Source organism: Pinus tabuliformis, chromosome X, assembly GCF_031772625.1.
Source record: "Pinus tabuliformis cultivar Carrire ecotype Pingquan chromosome X, CPIR1, whole genome shotgun sequence".
In the NCBI taxonomy this organism is placed as follows: Eukaryota; Viridiplantae; Streptophyta; class Pinopsida; order Pinales; family Pinaceae; genus Pinus; species Pinus tabuliformis.
The window spans coordinates 118676538-118689673 of NC_142308.1; positions in this window are offsets into that span (position 1 = coordinate 118676538).

The following is a 13136-nucleotide window of genomic DNA, read 5'->3' on the forward strand; positions in this document are numbered from 1 at the left end:
AATTGCAACTGAAGGTGATCTGTTAACTAAATAAAAAGGAGTGGATATTGCTTTTGCCCACAACTCCTTTTGTAGGTTAGCATTGTTGATCTTGCTTTTGGCTCTTTCCATAAGAGTCTGCTTCATACATTCAGCAACACCATTTTGCTGAGGAGTATAAACAACATTTTTATGTCTAACAATTCCTTCATCCTTACAACATTTTTCAAATTCTAGAGAAGTAAATTCACCACCATTGTCAATTCTCAAACATTTAATTGATTTTTCTGTTCTTTTTTATACCATTGATTTAAATTGTTTAAAGACATTGAATACATCAGCTTTATTTTTTAACATAAAGACCCAAAATTTCCAGGAGAAATCATCAATAAACGTTAAGAAATATAAAGCACCTCCATACGATACAATAGGAGATGGTCCCCACAAATCAGAATGAATATAGTCCAAAATTTCTTTACTATTATGACTTCCAGTTTTAAACCTCTGTTTACATTGTTTTCCATATACACAATGTTTACATAAATCCAACTTCAAGGATTTCAAATCAGGAAGTAATTTACGGTTCATCAGTACCTGAAGACTTTTCTCGCTCATGTGACCCAATTGCTGATGCCATAGGTGAGTACATTCTTCTTCTTTCTTTGACACAATCACTGCTTCACTGACCAAAGTACTTCCTTTGAGTTTGTAAATATTTTCGACATTTTCTGCCTTCATAACAACTAGGGCGCCTTTTGATACTTTCAGAACTCCATTATGACCTGTAAACTTATAAACATTTGATTCCAACACTCCCAATGAAATCAAATTTTTCTTCAATTCAGGTACAGGTCTAACATTAGTTAATGTTCTAACTGTGTTATCATACATTTTAATCCTAATATTTCCCATCCCAACAATCTGACATGATACATTATTACCCATAAACACAGAACTACCATTTACAACTTCATATGAAGTAAACCAATTTTTGTGCGGACTCATGTGATGAGAAGCACTAGAGTCTAACAACCAATTTTCAAAATTCTGAGAGATATTACATATAGGTAAAGTTTCATCTACCATACATAATTCTTCAGCAGATAAAACTTCATCTATCATACCTGAATCAACTTGATTTGCTTCCTTCTTTGGGTTTTCAGACTCTTTCCATTTCCAACAGTCTTTCTTGAGGTGTCCAATTTTATTGCAGTACCAACATTTCGCCTTACACTTCTTGCCCTTTGATTTTGATATGGAAGAACCCCTTGTTTTCTCCCCTCTTTCTTTTGATCGTCCTCTGGCTACCATGGCTTCTGATGCAAAGGTTTCAACATTGGACTTCTTCCTTACTTCTTCAGCTAACAGAGCTCCCACAACTGAATCAAATTCCAAGGACTCAGTTGTGCTCAAACTAATAGAGGTAACGAAGTGGTCCCATGACTCAGGCAAGGAACACAACAAGGTGATAGCCTTGTCTTCTTCCTGAAATTTAATTTCCATATCCGAAAATTGTGAAATAAGTGTATTAAAAAAAATTAGATGTTTTGAAATTTTTGTACCCTCCTTCATCTCAAGACTGTATAATTGTATTTTTAAATAAATTATGTTGGTTAACGATTTGATCATAAATAATGTTTCTAGTTTTCCCCAAAAACATATTGCTGAAGTTTCTTCAACTATATTGAAGAGAACTTCATCCACTAGGCATAACTTGATGGTATTGAGAGCTCGGGCATCCAAGTCCTCCTAGACTAAATCTCTCATGCTAGCAGGTTTCTTCTTTGCCCCATCTAATGATTTGTGCAACCCTTGTCGCACAAGCAAATCCCTGACTTTCAGTTTCCATAAAGCAAAGTTCTTCTTGTTGGTGAACTTCTCCACCTTGAACTTTGCATTCGTCATTTTTTTCCATTTCTTCCTTAGAGTTAAAAAATATGTTTCTGGATTTTCTTTCTATGGTTTATCAGTTCACTTTCTTCTTTCAACTAGGATTTCTCTGAACTGCGTTCAACTAGGGCTTTTCTGAGTTTAATTTCCTTTGATTTCGTTAAAAAAAAAAAAAAAAAAAATATATATGATTTTGTTCCCTTTTAATAAATTTTCAGAACTACCACAAACAACTTCAAACCCTATTCCATTTTTCCGTATCCTTTTGTTCGAAATTTCAGAATAAAAAATTTCTCTTTTTTTAACAAACCCTATTCCAGTTTTCTATATCCTTTTTGTTCAGAATTTCAGAGGAAAAAAAATCTCTTTTTTTTTTAACAAACCCTATTCCACTTCTCTATTCCCTTTTAATAAATTTCCATACTCCAATTTAAAAAAATATATCTTTGTTTCTGTTTTAAAAACAATAAATTACCCGATTTTTTTTTTAAACAATAATTCAGCTTCAAAGGATTTTTTGTTTCTTTCTTCTGTGATAGGAGACTCTCTGCTGACTTTGAACAACGACTCCTTTCTTTCTTGGTGACAGCAACAATGGCTTCTTCCTCGGTGGCAACAACAGTCCCTCTTCTCATTCAGAATGAGTGGCTCTTTCAACTGGCCTCAGCCCCTTGACTGTTCGAACAACAACTCCTTTCTCTTCCACAGCAGAACAACAAAACAAAAACAGGTTTATTCCTTCAATATCGTCAGGCTTCTGCGGGCTTTATTTTTGCTTCACAATCGGCGTATTACGGCTCCGTTAGCGTCGTCAAACTTCTAGAAGCTTCTGTGCATTCTTCCACGGTGGGATATCTTTTTGCTTTAGAACCGGCGGCTTACAAAGACGACAGGGGCATCACCTTTTAACTCATTTCTCCGATACCGGTTGTGGGTTTGTAACAGTTATTCAATATTAAACATGGAAAAAATAATGCATAAAAACTGACAGTTTAATCACACATTAACACAAGAGGTTTTTACATGGTAAAACCTTGATAGGGTATCAAGGAAACATCCACGGGGCAAGGGATTGGAAATCTATTAATGAAAGATGATTCTCCATCATAAAATTTGGAAATATATTAATCAAAGATGATTCTCCATCATACAATCCTCTCAGGACATCCCAATTACTATGGGATTTTCCTCTGTTACATAACTCCTCGTTATGAATCCTGTTATAAAAGCCAACTGACAGTAATTGACAAATTTTACTCATAATTACATTTTGTTGTCATATTTCAACAGGTAGCCCTGTTCTATGTCAAAAAATAAAAGGAAACAAACATAGATTGATATGAAGGTAGAGGAACCAAGACCAGTGTTTTCTTTTGTATTTGACAAACGGTTTACAAAGAACGTGGAAAATGGTTTGGTGTTAATGCTAGCGTTGGAATTGGTATAGTGTTTGGAAAGGAATCACTTTTTACCATTGCAAATAATTGAGAGGTGGTGAAACTTTAGGAATCTTGTCCATGTCCATTTATTGTAAATAATGGAGAGGTGAGGAAGCTTGTCCATGTCCAACCTAGTTCTGGCCTTTATTTCTTTTAAGAAAATGAGAGAGTAACTATGTTCTATAAAATAGACGAGTAGGAGATGAAATTTTCTACATTAACCGAGAAGCTTAAGAGGAGCCTGTCATTTGGTACTGGTGGATTTTTATCCATTTGCTGGCCGACTGGACATTAAGAGAGAAGAATCTGTTCGGCCTGAAATTGATTGCAACGATAGGGGAGTGGAATTTGTGGAAGCATCCATGGCTTTTGAAGAGTTGGAAAAAGACGAGTTTAGGCACAAAAGTTTTTTCAAGGAACTTGTGCTTTACCATGATTGCGATACATCGGAGAATGGAACTTATGACGAGCCACTTCTCTCAATTTAGGTATGGAAAATTCAAGCATGACAAAGATTTCTCTGAGATTAGCATTATTAAATGTTCATTATATGTTATAAATCAATATGTCTTTGATCCATAAGGGCAATGAAAAGTTCATTTTTGTTGGAATTTAGAGAAGAAAGAAATTCAAATTTGGCATACCTGTAGAAGTCTACAAATTTTTGAAGGTTAAGGGTAAATGTATTGTAGCCTTTTTACTAGATTTGAGAAGAAAAATAAATAAATTGGGGACATCTGCTAGTTTATTTTGCAATGACAAAAGTAATGATAGGTTTCTGATTTTGTAGAGCAGGTCACATCTTTTTTGGGAGGGGGAATTTGCATCGGAACCCATTTTCATCATGTTATTGCAGACGGGAGTTCCTTCTGGCATTTCATGAAGTGCTAGGCAGAATGTAGCGGAGGGCTTCCTATTTCCAATAAGCCTGAGCACATGCGATATTGATTAATATATATTTTTTGTTAGATGTGAGTCTAAATTAAGTAAAATAAAATATAATATTATAGGAGGATTCAAAGTAGGTAATTTACCATATTGGGTTCATAGGATTGTAAGTGGGTAATTCATGGTATTGGCCTAAAGGAGTCTAATATTTTTTTAATAAGGTATTAATGAGAAACTACAAAGGAATATAATATATTTATTATTATTGTAATAAAATTTCTAATCTCTTTCATGTGGTTTTTTCAGAATGGGTTTTCCAGGAAAATTTGCTCTAGAGTTGGAGTCAATTTTTTTCATTTTATTTTTATATTGTCATTCTTTTATTTTCAACTTGTATCAGAGCAAGGTCAGGTGAGCCCAATAGATGATTGTTGAGTGAAGGAACACTCAGTAATGAGCAACCCAATTAACCAAAAGAGTTGAGTGGAGGAAAAATGTTGGGTGTGTGTTATATTCTTTCCACGACTAGTCACACATGTTGTTTGTTGCACCATGGGGGTCATGGGGTGGGGGGGGTGTGGAACCCCCCGAAGAGTTGAGTGGAGGAAAAATGTTGGGTGTGTGTTATATTCTTTCCACGACTAGTCACACATGTTGTTTGTTGCACCATGGGGGTCATGGGGTGGGGGGGGTGTGGAACCCCCCTGTCGAGGGGTTTCCAAAGGGGCGGTAGCCTCCCTGCACTCACCGTGGAAATTTTTTTTATGTGGACACAATAATAGTTGGGTGGAGTCCCCAAAGGTGGGGCCAGACCTACCCATGGTTTTGTGCATGGGTTTTGCACATGGTTTTGGGCGTGATGCTTTTCTACCCATGGTATTTTGTAGATTCAGTCAAAGGAAATACAGTTCTGTTCAAATCCAAGGTTAATGGATTGAGGTTTATGAATGCTTCGACGTGTATATATATGTATTGTAACATTGAAAGGAACATAATGAAAAATCAATCTGGTAGTCTCAATTTTGGTATTCAGGGGAAAATCTTTGTGTATATTTGTTTTATGTTCTCACCATTGTATATTTTTTATGTTTTAAGAATTCATTTACAGGGAATTTTTGTATAGGGTTTAAACCTACAATTGGTATCAGAGTTGTTTCGGCTTCAAGGGGACGCCTTTGTTATAAACCTTATGAATAATATTATACCTTAGAAATATGAACCCTTAGATCGATAAACCTAAGTGATTGATATTATAAACCCAATGGATTAATTATAAAACGTCAAGGTATTATAAACCCAAGGGAATAATATTAAACCCAAGGTATATAAACTCAAACATAAATATTATAAACCCAAAAATAATCATGGTTGACCACGGGGATTTTCATATTGACACAATCTTTGTCACAATGTGAAGTTGGACGATGGTTGACTGTGACTGATTTTCATATTGAGACAAAATTTGGCACAGTGCAACGTTGGACAATGGTTGGTCATGGTTGATTTTCATATTAAGACAATCTTTGTCACAATGTGACGTTGGACCATGGTTGACCATGGATGACCATTGTTTCCAAAATGTGACGTTGGACCAAGGGATTGATAAACTAAATGGATATGAACCTTTAGATTGATAAATCCAAGGGATTGATATTATAAACCCAAGGGATTAATTTTAAAACTCCAACGTATTATAAACCCAAGGGAATAATATTAAACCCAAGGGATTGAGACTAAAAACCCAAAGGATTATAAACTCAAGGGATAAATATTATAAACTCTAGGTATATAAACCTTAAGATAAATATTAGAAACCCTTAAATAAGCATGGTTGACCTCTATTGATTTTCATATTGACATAATATTTTTCACAATGCGACGTTGGAATATGGTTGACCATGATTGATTTTCATATTGAGACAACCTTTGGCACAATGTGACGTTGAACAATGGTTGGCCATGCTTGACCACGATTGATTTTAATATTGAGACAATGTTTTTCACAATGAGACGCTGGACCATGGTTGACCATGGATGACCATGGTTGTCACAATGTGACGTTGGACAAAGAGACAATCTTTGTCACAATTTCACCATAGTTGACCATGGTTGATTTTCATATTGAGACAATGTGACATTGGAATATGGTTGTCCATGGTTGACTTTCATATAGAGACAATCCTTTTGATAATGCGACATTTGTTTCTTTTCTTTTGAGAAAATATTTGTCACAATGTGACGTTGGACCATGGTTGACCATGATTGATAAACACAAGGGATTAATATTATAAATACAAGGGATTAATATTATAAATACAAGGGATTAATTCTAAAACCTCAAGGTATTATAAACCCAAGGGAATAATAAACACAACGGATTAATACTAAAACCCCAAGGGATTATAAACCCAAGGGAATAATATTAAGGGATAAATATTATAAACCCAAGGTATATAAACCCTAAGATAAATATTATAAGCCCTAAAATAAACCTAGTTGAACCGTTTGATTTTTAATATTGACACAATCTTTGTCACAATGTGACGTTGGACCATGGTTGACCATAGTTGAGCGTGGTTGTCGAAATGTGATGTCGGGCCATGATACAATATTTGTCACAATGTCACCACGCTTATTAATCATGGTTTATCATGATTGATTTCCATATTGAGAAAATATCTCTCACAAGACAATGTTGGACCTTGGTTGACAATGTTTGACTATGGTTTATATTCATATTGAGACAATCTTTGTCACAATGTGGCGTAGGACCATGGTAGACCATAAATGACCATGGTTGGCCATGCTTGAGCAATGTGGGCCATGATTGCCCATGGCTTACCATGATTGACCTTGGTTGACCATGATTGATTCCCATATCGAGAAAATCTTTGTCACAAACACATATTGGCATTATTATAACCGGAAGTGATTAATAAACCCAATGAATTTATATTATAAACCCAATGAATTTATATTATAAACCTAAGGGATTTATATTAAACCCTAGGAATAATATTAAAAACCATATCAATATTATTATAGCTCAGGGATATGAAAACTTAGATTAATAAATCCAAGGGTTTGATATTATAAAACCAAGGGATTAATATTGTAAACCCAAACTATATAAACCCTAAAAGAAACATGGTTGACCACAAATGAAGATGGTTGATTTTCATATTGAGACAATCTTTGTACAAATGCGCTATTGGACCATCGTTTGGCCATGATCGATTTTCATATTGAGAGAATATTTCTCACAATGTGACATTGAACCTTGGTTAACCATGGTTGACCATGATTGATGATGGTTCACAATGGTTGATTTTCATATTGAGACAATCTTTGTCAGAATGCGATGTTTGACCAAGGTTTACCATTGTTGTCACAATGTGGCATTGGACCATGAGACAATCTTTGACACAATGTGACCATGGTTATTAACCATGACTGACCATGTGATCTTGGTCTGGGTGTGACAAAGGACCCTTCCAAGACCTTTTACTTCTATGATGTGTTAAATTGCATTCTTAAAAGAACATAAATGAATACATCTGCATGTTGTAAAGAAGAGGAACATGACAATCATCAGCACATGAAAACATAAGCCATTGATAACAGAGTTCGTCCAGGAGGGACTACGTCTCCGGGCCTCGGTGTCAAGATGGTTTAGGCCGCTGCATTAAGTGCTATCAATAGTGATGATGTACATAGGTGGTGACATCGCTATCATACAAGGAAAATTCCCTCACGTAGGAGTGGCTCCAAGATATGTTCCACTGTAGGAACTCTCATTAAAAAAGGACTCCTATCAGTATGACATAAACTCATGCATGATGATAATGAACATCCCACCAACATGGCATAAAAGGGATCTCAATGCAATCATACATGGCGACACATGAGTCTCCCATCAACGTAACGATAAAGGGATCTCAAATAAAACATGACGAATCATGACAACAAGTACATCCCACAAATGATTCCGCATCACATCAAGCAGGAATCATGAAACAAGTAAGAAAACAAGATCCCACATCAAACATAAAACAAGGATCTATGCAGCACAATGCATCTCATAGCAAAAAGAAGTACATGAACACACTGCATATACCTCACATCTTGGGGCCATCTGAAGAAGAAGATGTCAAACTACTGAAGTTGGTCGTACCATCAATCTCGCAGCGTCGGATCTCATGGAAATGACTGCTCGCACATTAAATGCTGACACCTGCACTCCACTTTGAAAAGTGGCCAAAAAATGAAATGATCAAATGGGAAATCTGAATGCACCATCAAATTTTTGGCGTCAAATAGTGCAAAATCAACTGTCAAATTTATGAATTCCGAGAAAGTGAAAATATGGGGCTTAAGGAATCTTTTAGACTCCCCCTAGATTCCTCAAATATTCCCTCCTCCGGGTCATCCAAAGATATTTTTCTTAGATTAGGAAACTGACTGCGTCATCAAGTTCGCGTCGCTGAGAGGTGGAACATTGACATAAAATTTGTCCAATTTAGACACTTCAAAAATTTCACCCTCCTGAGAATTTTGCCCAATCATGGTTCCGCCTGCAATAAATTAATTAAAAAAATACGTCTCGATTTCCATGCGCACTCCTGGTTCCTCCATGCCTGGCGCACTGAACAAATGATAGGTTTATATAAATTTTTGGGCGGACTTTTCAAAAAAGTCGTTTAGTGTAATGGTTAAAAATTCCAAATTTGGTGGAGGAGGTCGGGTGGTCAAACCCCGACTCCTCCATGTTAAAACATTTCTCGTTTTAAAAACCCACATATATGTTGTTTTGGGGGGTCGGGTCCGCATTGGGCGGCCCGCCCCATAATCCTCCGCAACACCTTGTATTAAATGGGGGGGGTGGGGGGGCGGTTGGCGCATTTAAGGTTTGGGGTTTGCGTTGAATGGTGGTTGGTGTACACACCATATGGGGCCGCCTGGTGGGGGCCGACCCACGTGGGCTGGGCTGGTTCGATCCCCGCCGTCCTTGCACTTTATTCACAACATATGGTTATGTGTTGGGGCATGGGCTGGGTCCACCGGAGGTGGCCCACCCACCCCATATATGATGTTTAATATATGTGTGTTTCGGACGAGGGGTTTGGCGAGGTCATGGCCGCCAACCCATATTAAAATTTTAATTTTGTTATGTGGTGCGGAGGTTGAGGGAGGGCCGGCGGGGGTCATGGCCTGTCGGCCCATAAAAATTTTGATTTTGTGTAATACAGTTTGGGGTGGCGAGGGTGGTGGCCTGCCACCTCATTTATATTTTGATTTTTTTTTATTAAAATAGGGGTATTTTTCGATTTTGTCTCACATAAAGGTTATTAGAAAAATTAAATAGGCAACAATTTCACCCGCTTTCAGGAGCTAGGTTTCATGCCCCGGGGTTGGTCAAATTGTAGGACACTTAAACTTGGCCCATAGTCCAACTTTGACCAAAACTTTGAGTGGCTTGTTCTCCCTCATACGAGCTCGGATTGATGAACCGTTCACACCATTGCGATCAAGACAACTAGATCTATGCTTTGGTCTTGGTTCGAAATCATTCTGATCACTTTGGTTTTCGAGCTTTCATAAGCCCTCTTTGTCCTGTGTGTGTCTCTGAAGCCACCTAGATCACCATGGCTAATTTTCATATTGAGACAATCTTTGTCGAAATGTGACATTTGACCATGGTTGACCATGGTTGGCTATGATTGACCATGATTGATATTATAAATTGAAGGGAATCATAAGCCCAAGGGATTGATATTATAAACCCAAGGATTAATACTAAAACCCCAAAGGCTTATGAACCCAAGCGGATAATATCAAACCCAAGGGACTAATATTATAAACCCAAGGTATATAAACCCAAAGATAAATATTGTAAACACTAAAATAAACATGGTTGACCATGATTGAACATGGTTGGCTATGATTGACCATGATTGATATTATAAACAAAAGGGATTGTTATTATAAGCCCAAGGGATTAATATTAAAACCCTAAGGGATTATCAACCTAAGGGAATATTATTAAACCCACTGTGACAAATATTGTGTGAATATGAGAATCAACCATGCTCAACGCAGTCCAATGTCGCATTGTGACAAAGCTTCTATCGATTTGAAAATAAATCATGGTCAACGTCACATTGTGACAAGGATTGTGTCAATATCAAAATAAACCATGGTAAACCCTATTTATTTTAGTGTTTCTAAACACTAAAATAAACATGGTTGACCATGGTTGACCATGGTTGATTTTCATATAGAGCCAATCCTTGTCACAAAGTGACGTTGGACCACAGTTGACCATGCTTAACCATGGTTGATTTTCATATCAAGAGAATTTTTGTCACAATGAAACATTCAACAATGGTTGAGCATGATTGACCATGGATGACCATATTTGATTTATAAAACATGGTTGACCATGCTTGACCAAGGTAGACCATGATTGACCATCGTTGACCATGATTTTCATATTCTGACAATCTTTGTCATAATGTGATGTTGGACCATGGTTGCGATACAATGATTTATTTTCAATTAAAATTGAAACAATTTTTGTGACAATGCGACATTAGCCCATTGTAGACCCTGATTAACCATGGTTGACCATGGTTGACTAAGGTTGACAATGATTGACCATCGCTGACCATGATTTTCATATTGAGACCATCTTTGTCATAATGCGATGTTGGACCATGGTTACAAGACAATGATTGATTTTCATATTGAAATAGTCTTTGTCACAATGCGACATTGTCCCATTGTAGACCTTGATTAACCATGGTTGGCCACAATTGATTTTATAAAACATGGTTGACCTTCGTTGAATAATATTAAACCAAAGGGACTAATATTATAAAGCGAAGGTATATAAACCCTAAGATAAATATTATAACCACTAAAATAAACACTGTTGACCATGGTTGATTTTCATATTGAGACAATCCTTGTCACAATGTGGCATTGGACCATGGTTGACCATGATTGATTTTCAAATCGAGAGAATATTTATCACAATGCAACATTGGACCATGGTTGACCATGTTTGATTCTCATATTAAGACAATATTTGTCACTATTCGATGTTGGACTATGGTTGACCATGATTGAATTTATAAAATATAGTTGACAATGGTTGGCCATGGTTGACCATGGTTGACCATAGTTGACCATGATTGATATTATAAACCCAAGGGAATAATAAACTCTTGGGATCAATACTAAAAACCCAAGGGACAATAAACCTAAAGGAATAATATTAAACCCTAGGAATATGAACCCTTATATCAATAAACCCAGGGCATTGATATTATAAAAACAAGCAAATAATAAATGAAAGGGATAGAAATTATAAAGGTATATAAACCCTAAGATAAAAATTCTAAACCCTAAAATAAAAATGGTTGACCATGTTTAATTTCCATATTGAGACAATCCTTGTCACAATGCAACGTTGGACCATGATTGATTTTCATATTGAGACAATCTTTGTCACAACACGATGTTGGACCATAGTTGACCATGGTTGATTTCCATATTGAGACAATAGTTGTCACAATGTGACATTTGACCATTTTTTACCATGCTTGGCTATGATTGACCATGGTTGACCATGATTGATATTATAAACCCAAGGGAATAATAAACCTAAGTGATTGATGTTATAAACGTAAGGAAATAATAAACCCAAGGGGTTAATATTAAAACCCTAATGGATTATGAATTAAAGGGAATAATATTAAACCCAAGTATCATAATGCGATATTAAACCATGGTTGAACATAGTTGACCATGGACGATTTTCGTATTGAGACAATCTTTGTCATAATGCAATGTTGGACCATGCTTGACCATGGTTCATTTTCATATCAAGACAATATTTGTCACAATGTGACATTCAACCCTAGTTTACCATGATTGATGATTAGGTGCTCAAAAAATAGCTCAAAATTTAAAGTTGTTGGATCGGTGTGGAACCTGAACGACCGCGTAGTGCTCATCTTCTTGGATCTGGTACAACTTGTTTTGCGCGAAACGGACACTGTATGCACCTAGAATCATGTTTTGTTCACTTTCCCAAATAGGCAAATTTTTGCAAAAATTTGACAACCCAGTCAGCAGTCCGTACTGCTAACATGGCGTTGACTGTGTAGGTCTATGTGGTAGTATGAATGATCAATGGCCTTCGGCGAATCACGTTGTGCCAAGTGGCACGTTTTGATTGGGTGCATTTGGCGTATTTGTATTGGTTGGTTGGTGGCCAACTACGAGCTGACACATGGCCCAACTAGAGGTCTCCACGTGGCAGCCCAGGGGTCACCAAGAAACGTGCAAAGCTTTCCACTAACGCACCACGCCATAAGTATTAACCACTATAGAGTTTGGCTCCTATTTAAATTTTATATGCGCGCCATTCCAGGGAAGGGCCAACCCTTGGACACGCCACTACATGCGACCACCAACGGAGGGGGAGTAGGGGCCTGATTGGCGGTGATGGGCCATTGGCCTTAGCCCCATATGGCCACAATTTGTGGAAATAAGGCATTAGAGGAAATTTAAAACGTACGACAATTTCACCCGAAAATCAGTGAAATTGTCACTCTGTTAGTGCGTTTTGGGGCGAATTTGTAGGATGGTTTCAGATTTTGGGGAATTTGCGGTGTGATTAGCAGAAAACTTGAAAAGGCCATAGCTTCTTCATTTTTTGACCAAATCATGAACAGAAGGAGGTTATACAGACATTTTTGGGCATTCTGGAGCCATTGGAACATGTTTTAGAGCTTTTTGACCATTGTAAACTAATGTATTCACACTTTTGAGCATAACAGAGATGGCCAAGCCATTGGAAGCTAGAACAAGGAGACGTAGCCCAGGAGGGGTGGACTCCTTCATCATGTGTTGTTATGACACTGTTTATGG